At 43.7% G+C, this 10,682-nt stretch overlaps 1 protein-coding gene and 1 long non-coding RNA gene across 5 annotated transcripts in view; one reads left to right on the forward strand and one right to left on the reverse strand.

Moving 5' to 3' along the window:
- CYFIP2 (cytoplasmic FMR1 interacting protein 2) overlaps positions 1–10,682 on the forward strand; it is a 142,355-nt gene that overhangs the window by 109,810 nt on the left and 21,863 nt on the right. The gene's annotated exons all lie outside the window — the stretch shown is intronic.
- Positions 1–10,682, reverse strand: part of LOC108295047 — a 29,994-nt gene that overhangs the window by 4,108 nt on the left and 15,204 nt on the right. The window contains exons 2-3 of one of the 2 annotated variants that reach the window (XR_005198085.1): positions 10,260–10,353; positions 7,915–8,039 (exon numbers count right to left, since the gene is read on the reverse strand). This is a non-coding gene — a long non-coding RNA (uncharacterized LOC108295047). Of the gene's footprint in view, positions 1–7,469; positions 8,040–10,259; positions 10,354–10,682 lie in introns of those variants that run through there. The other variant, XR_005198084.1, reaches the window with a different exon arrangement.

Consider the following 10,682-nt stretch of genomic DNA (forward strand, 5'->3'; position numbering starts at 1 on the left):
TGGTGAAAAATGGCATAAAACAAGAACTGAAACAGGAGGTAGAAGGCTGGGCACGGTGGCTCATACCTGTGAAATTCCAACACTTTGGGAGGCCGAGCTGGGAGGATCATGAGGTCAGGAGTTCGAGACTAGCATGGCCAGCATGGTGAAACCCTGTCTCTACTAAAAATACAAAAATTAGCCATGCAGTTGGCACACTCCTGTAATCCCAGCTACTTGGGAGGCTGAGGTAGGAGAATTGCTTGACCTTGGGAGGCAGAGGTTGCAGTGAGCCAAGATCGCACCACTGCACTCCAGCCTGGGCAATAGAGCAAAACCCTGTCTAAAAAAAAAACAAAAAAAACCAGAGGTAAAGGTGATAGGAAAGATTTCCCAGGCAAGGGTCATTAGTGTATCCTCAGCTCCTAGCATAGGGCTCATTAACTATAAATCAGGGGAGGGACATTTCAGCTTCGTTGTGGATTATAAATCAAAATGTAATGTTTATCCTCTAACATCCTCAAGATACCACCATTCAAGACAATGGCAATCAGTCACCTTCATCCAAGGCCAGATCAGTTCTTGCTTATTTTGTTAGCCTTGCCAGTAACTGCCAAGAAATCAGAGCCTTGGTTATACAGTTCTGTATCAATGACTTTTCTGTGAGGAGACCCCCAATGGTCAGGGCCATATTACAGTTTGTGCTACTGAGTACTATTATAAATGGACATCGTCAAGCACCAGGAACGCAGCGCAGGGTAGTGCAGTGGTCTCAACTGCAGCTGCTCATTTAAATCGCTTGGAAATTCGCTTTAAAATACTGATCCCTGAGCCCTATCACAAGAAAAACCAAATCCTTGGGAATGGATGCAGATTTTTTTTTTTTTTTGAGATGGAGTCTCACTCTGTCACCAATGGTGCGATCTCAGCTCACTGCAACCTCTACCTCCTGAGTTCAAGCAGTTCTCTGTCTTAGCCTTCCTAGTAGCTTACAGGTCCCCACCACTATACCTGGCTACTTTTTTATTTTTAGTAGAGATGGGGTTTCACCGTCTTGGCCAGGCTAGTCTTGAACTCCTGACCTCGTGATCCACCTGCCTTGACCTCCCAAAGTGCTGGGATTACAGGCGTGAGCCACCATACCTGGCTGGGCCCAGATATTTTAAAAGCTCCACACTTGGCTCTGATGTACAGCCAGAGTGGAAGATGCCCCATCTAGAAGCATCTTCTTGGACTAGGGCTGCCAGATTTTTGACATTGATGCTTAGTTGTCACAGCTCTTGCCAGATCTGCAGATCACTGGTGCTATTATTTACAAAATCTTTTTACTGAAATTTAATTTTAAAAGAAAACTATCACTTCCATTTAAAAAAATCATCTCTTGCCATCCTTAGAAAGCAACCAGAATAATACATTTAATCAAAATAAAGCAAAATCATATAATTCCAGCTGCTGCCTGCCCAGATCTCTGAACACAAGGCTTATTCCCTCTTTGTTAAAAACAAGATTAATTAGTAAACATTAGGTGCTAACATTTGCGGGTTTCAAATGGAGTTTCTGATTAAGGTTGTCAGAAGGATTGTCAGGAAACTGAAAAAGGAAATAACTTGCTCACTGTGTGGCTCATTGTGATTAAGTAGCATTTTCTTGTATGCCCAATTCACACTTTAGGAAATGCTAACCTTAGAAGACATTGGCATATACTCGAGGGAAGGGAAAGCCCACTTTCTAGGCCACAGTTTCTTGGTTATAGATCTTTCCCAGTTGACCAGACATGATTCTGATCCAGGATAATTCTGTTATCCCCTTGACAATTCAGGGGACAGGGGAAGAGGTTGGAGGTGAAACATAGCAATATATAGCACTATTCAGGCAAGGCATAGATGGACAGGAAAAGTTCACGCATAGAATTGGGTAAGATTAAATTACTGATTGATTTAGCGAGGGCTTCGAAGAGCCGCTGGCAGTGAGGGACTAGTGGAACGGATGCAGAGGCAGCGTCTCTCGGATGAGCCTTCCACTGCACCTGCAGTCCCACATGAGGACTGGGAGCTGCAGCTTGTACATTCCGTGCAAGGGAGAGGGTCTTGGTGGAAATGGGAAGCCTAATTTCTTGCCTGCTTCACAGGCTCTGTATCCTTGGGGCTTAACATCAGTATGCGGGAACCACATTATGTACATCCATATAAAGGAATGTTTAGAACACTGAGCTTTCTGGTTAGGCCCGGCACCTCCATGCCCCTCCTGCCAAGCACCGATTTCTATGGAGTGCTTGGACCTCCCATTTTCAGCTTCTTTCTCCGTACTTACTCAACAAAGCCAAAAACATAATGCATTAGTGACATTTGTCTTGTTGCCTCAAAAATCAGAGCTAAGGTTATTTAAGAAAATCCTGGTTTGATGATTCCCTTTAGGAAATCAGCTAAAAGCGGTAGTTTTTCACTCACCTATGACCAGAACCTTAAAGGTAGAGTCTAATGCCATTCTGCATAAATCTGACATTCTTAAAATCATATTGAATCTTTTTTAAATATGTACATGGAATCTTTATGGTAGCCTGTAGCCAGGAGAAATCGAGTCTCCAGTTAGCCTCATAGACTACATGAGCTGAAAACACTTAAGGTTTTGGACATTTGAAGGAATCCCCCAGTTTTAAAACTGATGGTCCATCAGTTTTAAATTAAGTATTATACAGAAGGAAAATTAAGACAAAAAGCACTTCAATAAAAGATGAATCCCTTGAATTCTGATGCGATTTCATTACAGTAAAATATTTTTGCATCCCAACTCCAAAAACCTGTCAACAGAGCAATTTTACAGTAGACTGTGGTTCTTAATCACCTAATGATGATTTCTCTTGTAGTTATCACATAGTGGGAATAATAGGCATTAGCATGACACTTGGTACATGCAAAGTTACTGAATCATAACTTTCACTTATTAACTCCTCCCAGAGAGAAACTTCTGCAGAAGCACAAGCTCCTGGCAGTTCTCCAAGGAAGGGTGGTTAAAGCTCATGGTTTTTGTGTAGCAACTGCATATTATTCACACTTTGGGAAACTCATAGCTTTTTGGAACCAGGATCTACCCATGATAAAAGAAACATTTTAGGAACAGTTGAGGAAATTTTAGTCTTGCCTACATCATGTACGATATTAAGAACATTTTAAATTTAGAGGATCGTAATTCTGAAGTTACACAGGAGGATGTCCTTGCTTTTAGGAGTTACATGCTTAGGTATTTAAGGCTGAAGTGACTCAGTGTCTTCCATTTACTCTCAAATGATTCAGTAAAATAAAATTAAAGCAAATATGACAAAATGTTCATGGTGACTGTACATCAAGGGTATAAGGATATTCATTATTCCTTCAAGTATTTTATATGTTTAGAATTTTTCCTGATATGAAGTTGAAGGGGGAGGACATCAAACCTCATCAGGGTATCAAAAACTTAAGAAAGGGGTTACAGCAGACAAGGTTGTGATGGATGAGGAGGAAAGTCATGAGGGTTTTCTGTCTTTTCCAGCTACTCTCCTAGTAAAATTTATTCTTGGCAACACATATCCTGGAGCTACATCTGGCTTTATTTAAAAAATTTATAGAGGTATTTGCTAGCACTGAACTCGGCTGTGATTCACAGGCTGACCACCTATTTGATTTACCATCAGGAAATACCAGTTTAACAGGGAAGCTGGCCAGTCCAAACTAGAGGCCAGTGAGTGGCCCTAAGAACACCTCTGGCAGCCTCCGTCCTCTCTTTGGCTGTGGTGGGAAGGCTTGCCTTCTGCTTCAGGAATACTAACAGAGAAACACAGACACACAAGAATGCCTTCTCCCTATGCTCAGTTGAAGAGAAGTGTCTCAAACCCAGCTCCGCAGAGGGTCACTGCCTCTCTGTGCTTGAGCCGAGGGAGGGGAGGAAGGGGCATGCCTTAGCGTTAGCAGCAAAGGGGTCTTCATATAATTATAAATCAGATTGTTACTCTCCAGCTGAAAAGTAACAAGTGGATTCTCATTGTACTTAAAATTCAAACTCCCAGCTTTGATCCACAAGGCTCAGATTTCAGCCATGCCTGTTCCACTACTTATCTATTATTACCACTCTGCCTGGCTGCACAACCCACATGGCATACTGAGAGTCAAGTTAAAGAGAAAGAAACTGAGGTTCACTGCAGGTCTGCGTCAGGGCAAGACAGAATCCCACTGTCCTTGGCTTCTACCTTAAGGCTTGTTGACATTTACCACCTTGGCATTGTAATTCAAGGGCACCAACACCACCCACCTCAGCCCCCAAGAAAGACACCTCCTCTGTCTATCACAGTGTCTGAAATTCTCCCATTAGAGACTCGCTCCTTGGGCTTGGAATGTTTTCTTTAGAAGGCCCCACTAAAGTGGGGTTGCTGAGATGTGTTGAGAGAAAGAACGTGCATGCTCGCAGAGCTGGTACTTTCGTGAATATTCATTAATCAAATAATTTTGAGTAGGATGATCATTTAAAAAAGGATGTAGGATAGGCCAGGTGCAGTGGCTCATGCCTGTAATCCCAGCACTTTGGGAGGCCCAGGTGGCCAATCACAAGGTCAGGAGTTCGTGACCAGCCTGGCCAATATAGTAAAACCCCATGTCTCCTAAAAATAAAAAATGAGCTGGGCGTGGTGGTGCACACCTGTAATCCCAGCTACTCCAGAGCCTGAAGCAGAATTGCTTGAACCCAGGAAGCGGAGGTTGCACTGAATTGAGATCGCGCCACTGCCCTCCAGCCTGGGTGACAGAGCAAGACTCAGTCTCAAAAAAACAAAAAGGATGTAGGATAACTAAAAATAGGCCAAAAAAAAATCCAAATAAGCTCTTTACTGCACATGGGAAGATACTGATTATATATACTAAATGATAAAAAATAGATTACAGAAGAGTAGGTATATTCCGTTCTTTTTAAAAAAATATATGCCGAAATAGTATGTGTAGAGAAGAATCTGACAGTTCAAACTCCAGAAAAGGCTATCGCAGTGATGACTCCTGGGTGGTGGAATTATACACTTTTTCCTCCTTTAAAAAATTTACCTGCATTTTCTAATTTTTTGAAAGTGAACATAAAGACAGCCAATAAAAAGAAGTGAGGCTAGAGTGGCAATCATTAAAACATGGCTAAGTTTGTAATTTTCCAGAGGACAGTCTTTGCCCAGAGGCTGAATTAAGTATTTGGTGCATTCCCAGAAGACAATGACAAATGTCAAGTCAAATGCCACATGTAAGATAACTAGGGTATCATTAATGATGATGGCCCTTGGAAATCAGAAAGCAGATTTGTAGTTTGAATGCCACTGCCCCCTTCTAGTTCACCATGGAGGTTGATGATCAATCCTGCTGCACCTGAATTGGTGTCAGAATCCTCTCCAAAAGCCATTGCTGCCCCTCAGTAGTGACTGATGTGTGAGGTGACCCCAGGGCCATCACTACACTAGCACACGTTACCTTCAGGAAATGATAAAAAGGTATCCTTCCTCAAGACTAATATATTTTCAAAATTAATATATTTTGAAATATATTAATTTTTAAAGAACAAATAACATCTGCTAGAAAATGATTATGAACAATCTGGTTTCTGCACTGTGCTTGGCATTCCCTAGGATGTTGCCCTTGCATACTATACTTGCTACATTAACCATACCTAGCAGCCTTGGGTGATAAACTTCCCCATCCCCCCCATCCCCGTAAACTGAACACAAACCCTGACAAGATGGTATCATTGTCTCCCAGCAAAAGCAGCAATGATCTGAGACCCCTGGAAACTGCCTGTCGTTCCAGCATTCCAGGTGCTGGCATTTGTCCTGCTTTGGCATCTGGGCAGCAGTTTTCCTCCTGAAATGCCCACTTCCACCTGGTCAGATGCACTGTCCTGTACAGCAAGGCAATGCAGCAAAGCCCAGGACACTAACGGAGTGGGGCTTACCAGTCAGCTGTTCCTTTCTCAAGGCAGCATGGGGAAAGGAGGACATGGGTCCCTGTTCCAGTTAAATTGCAAACTTAATTCATTTTTATTTCCAGTCTGTGAATTTGATGATTATACGTTCCAGTCACTTGTAATACACACAGTTAGTTCCCTGGGGCCTCTGCTGATGCATCAGCTGCATTGCAAGCCCAGCCTCTCCCTCCCAGCACCCAGCATTATGGTTCTAAAGGAGATGCATTCTGGGTGGCAGACTCTGCTACCTAATGACGAGTAAGGGAAACTCATGCTGGGGACATTTACTACCCAGCAGATTCTAAGTGGCCACCTGGAGTTCTAAAATCAGCATTCCCAACTTGGGGTTTGTTAAAGGCACCCAGGAATCCTCATGCCTTTGTGCCATCTAGGATTATGAGACTCAGCAACTAGAACACAGTGAGGTCGACTTTAAAGATGATGATTGCCTGGTAGGCCCGATGGCCACTTGGAGCTGAGACCAGGCCTTGGGCAGCAAGACAATCCTGAGAGGCCATAGCTCTGGTTTATAACCCATTTCTTCATTTAATAAGAAGTATTACTGTATTTACTTATATTCTGCCTGTGTCCAAAGGAAGACACCATGCCTATCAAAGAACTGGTGTCATTAAGTCTACACGGAATGAGGCCAAGGGGAAGGGCAGGGGGAATTGCATGTGGCCTTCTCAGCCTGATTTCCATGGCTCCACTGAAAGCCACATATCTTTGGATTCAGAAATCTTGGGTTCAAGTCTTGCCTCTATACTGGCTAGCTATGAGACTCTGGGATAGTTGTTATCTTCTCTAAGCCAAGTTTGTCCAACCTATGGCCCAGGATGGCTTTGAATAAATATAGCCCAACTCAAATTCATCACCTTTCTTAAAACATTATGAGATTTTTTTTTTTTTTGCAATTTTTTGTTTTTAGCTCATCAGCTATCGTTAGTACATTTTATTTTTTATGTGTGGCCCAAGACAATTCTTCTTCCAGTATGGCCCAGGGAAGCCAAACAATTGGACACCCCTTCTCTAAGCCCTAGTTTCCACACTGAAAAGTGCCGGGGCCAAGGAGCTACCTCACAGAGATCTTAGTGGTAAATGAAGTAATGAATGCTAAGTCTCCAGTGTGTAAGAAGCAGGTTCTCAGTTACCAAGACCACCCCTCCTTGCTTTCCTCCTCTTGCCACGAGCAAAGAGACTTGAATCAGCCTTTTCTCTAAACTCCCATAAGAACTGAAAGCCTTGCTCCTGACTGCCCATAGCCCTGTGGCCCACACTCCTCACAAGCCCAAGCCAACGATGCCCTACTCTTTTTTTTTTTTTTTTTTTTTTTTTTTTTTTTTTTTTTTTTTTTTTGAGGTGGAGTTTGCTGTCACTAGGCTGGAGTGCAATGGCGTGATCTTGGCTCACTGCAACCTCTACTTCCCGGGTTCAAACAATTCTCCTGCCTCAGCCTCCTGAGTAGCTGGGACTACAGGCATGCCACCACACCCAGCTAATTTTTGTATTTTTAGTTGGGATGGGGCTTCACCATGTTGGCCAGGAGGGTCTCAATCTCTTGCCCTTCTGATCCACTCACCTCGGCCTCCCAAAGTGCTGGGATTACAGGTGTGAGCCCTGTTCCTTTCTTATTAGCCACCTCATTTTATCCCTGATTTCATCCTCCTCCTGAATGGGATGGCACCTTTCCTCCCACAGTTCAAAACCCTGCCCCTCCTCTCAGGCCCATCTCACAGCCATCGCTTCCTCATCCTCCACAAACCCCTGGTCCTTTCATTCAACACACATTTTATCAAATGCCTTTCTCTGCAAGGAACTTGGCGGTGTTTCTCTTATCAGTCTCTAAAGCCTTTTGTCAACATCTTCTCCTATTGCACCCAATTGATTCTGTTTTATTTCTGTCATGAGTGTCCTTGGATCTCTTTTCCACTAGATGGTAAACGTCATTGAAATCTCGTTTTTACAGAACTCTACCTGTTACTGTGTTTCCCGCAGCATCTAGGCCCCTCTCTGACTCCACGGAGTGTGTCATCTTCATCTCTGTGCTTTTGGGTTTTCTGCCAGATCACAGAGCAAGCACTCAGTAGATATTTGGTGACCTAAAGAAAGGAAATAAAAGGTAGCAGCAAATGCAGAGAAGTGGCACCTTCCCTATTCCTGACTTGAAAGGTGTCTTTTTATCCCTGTTTAGGTTGTGTGCTAGTAGACATGGGAATGCTCAGAATTTCTCTCTTCCTTTGAACTCAAGGACAACTTTATGCTTTTCCCTTGGGTCTCATATAGTCAGAGGAACTGAAGTCTCTAGAAGGGTCTTGGTCACCCTGAGAAGCACCCGCCCATGCAGACCTTGCACTTGTACCTTTTCTTTCCCCTGGGGTCAGCCTCCATCCTCATGCGGATTTCCAAGTTCAGATTTACTCCGTAGACTCCGCAGGGCCCAGGCCTCATAGCTAGTGGCCTTTCAGACATCTTCTCTTCCATGCCCATACACATCAGAAATTTACCTTGCCTAAATTTACCTTCACTTCTTCCTGCCTGCAGCCTCACTGTGTCCGCTGACTCCAGGAACGGCACCCCCGTCATACAGGTGCCCTGCACAGGGGGCCTTTTCCTTTCGCCCTCATGTCCAGTCATTAGGTCCGTGGCCTCTGCTCACTTCCTTCCATCTCCTTTGCCACTACTCCTGGCCCTGCTTTCTCCTGATCGGACTCTTAAAACACCCGCTTTGCCCTTCCCAATCTTCTCTCTTCCTTGCAACCAGAAGGTGAAACTGCAGCTCTGCCATTTCCCTGATAAAAACCATCAGGATGGCACCCAGAAACCTAAGTGAGGCTTAGAAGATTCTTCCCAACCCACTCCTGCCCACCCCTCCTTCCTGTCTCATATCACTTCCCCCAGCACTAAAGGCTTCAGTCTACCTAGGCTCTCAGCCCTGGCCTACCATGGCCTCGTGCTTTGGGGCCTTTGCAGGTACTGTTCCCCCTTACCTGTCCAACACTCACCCCTGGTTCAAGTTAGCATTCTTCTTCAGAAAGCCTTTCCTATCATCATCCCCAAAAGTCTGAATTGGTGTTCCTCTTTGCATCCCCACAGACCCCAGCCATACCCCAATTGTAGCATTTACTAGAATTGCCTGTTTCCTTTTTTTTTGTCATCATCGTAGCAAGGGTTATGCATCTGGCCTGCCTCACCTACTTCAGCATCTTGCAGAGAGCCGTGCGTGTAGTTGACCCCTATTATTTGCTATATAAATGAAATAATGACTTACTCTCTAGCTCAGCCTGTATTCAAGCCAGAATCAAAGTCTTTAGAATTTGGTACCACCGTATTGGATATCTAAATCCTATTATACACATGTTCTCTATATTCTTGCTGGCCTCTCATATCAGGCTGAGAAAAATATAGAGAAGGTGCAGGTCTTAGGATGGGTGATCCCTCAAGAAGATTCCCTCTCAATCAATGTTTGCGTGAGATGTGGGTCACTCCCCTGGTTCTCCATCAGAAGCTCAGATTTCAGGACCCTGGGCTAGATTAGACAGCCCAGTCTGCAGACTGCTTAGTGGAAGCCCTGAATGAATAAGAGCTCTGATAAGTTTTTGAAAAGCAAAGGCACTGCGGGCTGGAAGGGCTTGGAAGACTCCTAGAAGATGAAACTTAAATGGGGCTTTATGGGATGGATAAAAATGGGTGGAAAACTTTGGTTGGGGGTAAGAGGGTCAGGGAAGAAGGAATTTGTGGGTACAAATTGACCACGTGACTAGTCTAATTATATACTTTGGAATCATATCAGCAGATTTATAAAAGTTAGTCCATCTGCAAAGAAATTATTTAAACCAATTCAGGATTGAGGCTACCTCTGGGAGTTGAGTATCGATAATTTCCTATTTCTTTGCACAGAAGAAGGTAGCTTAGACTCTTGTTCTTCTTCAAACCACAAATATACCATAGCTTAAGTTTAAAGAATGTTAGTTGCTATAACCAAAAACCCAGTAAGTCAATAAATGATATGATCCTGTCAAATGTGAGTGAGGCTGAAGTTTCTTAGGTGATAAGATTTTAAGTGATTTTGTTTCTATTTTTGGTAACTTTGCAATTTAATGACATGTATGTATAATGAAGGGGGAAGAGTCAAGCTTCCTAAGGCTGCTTCTGCATTGGCTGCCATGGAAAAACAATGGGTGTCCAAGTGAGGTGGCTCTGGATCTAAATGTCAGCCTTACTGGTTATTTAAGCATCTGCGTGGAGACCTAAGGTAGGAAAGTCCACCTCACCAAGAGCCATAATGTCCTTGTCCACAGGACGGGGACAGTGAGACCTACCTCACAGGGCTGGCCAGAAGCGTGCAGCAGGCGACGGATACAAAGCAGCTGGCTCAGTAGTTAATGCCCAGTAATGTTCATTGCTTCTCCTTCTCTAAAGAGAAAAGTGGTTGTAGTTTAACAGACTCTTGGTTCTAGACACTTAGAGACCATTTAATCCAGCCTCTTGATTTTGTTCCATTTAAGTTGTTAATTGCACATTGTAACTTAATTCCATTAAATTCTTAGTTGCACATTATAACAAATCGAATAGTACAGATGATCTTTTGATGAAAACATTGTACTCGGCCCTGCTGCACCTCTTCCCACCTGCATTCCCGACCCCCAGGGCAGCCTGTCCCCATCACTCCCGTTTCCGGTTCTTCCAGTTACCTCCATAACGCTCACTATTCTGAGGGTAACCTTTTTTTTTTTTTTTTTTTT

Source organism: Cebus imitator, unplaced genomic scaffold (genome assembly GCF_001604975.1).
Source record: "Cebus imitator isolate Cc_AM_T3 unplaced genomic scaffold, Cebus_imitator-1.0 Scaffold616, whole genome shotgun sequence".
NCBI lineage: Eukaryota > Metazoa > Chordata > Mammalia > Primates > Cebidae > Cebus > Cebus imitator.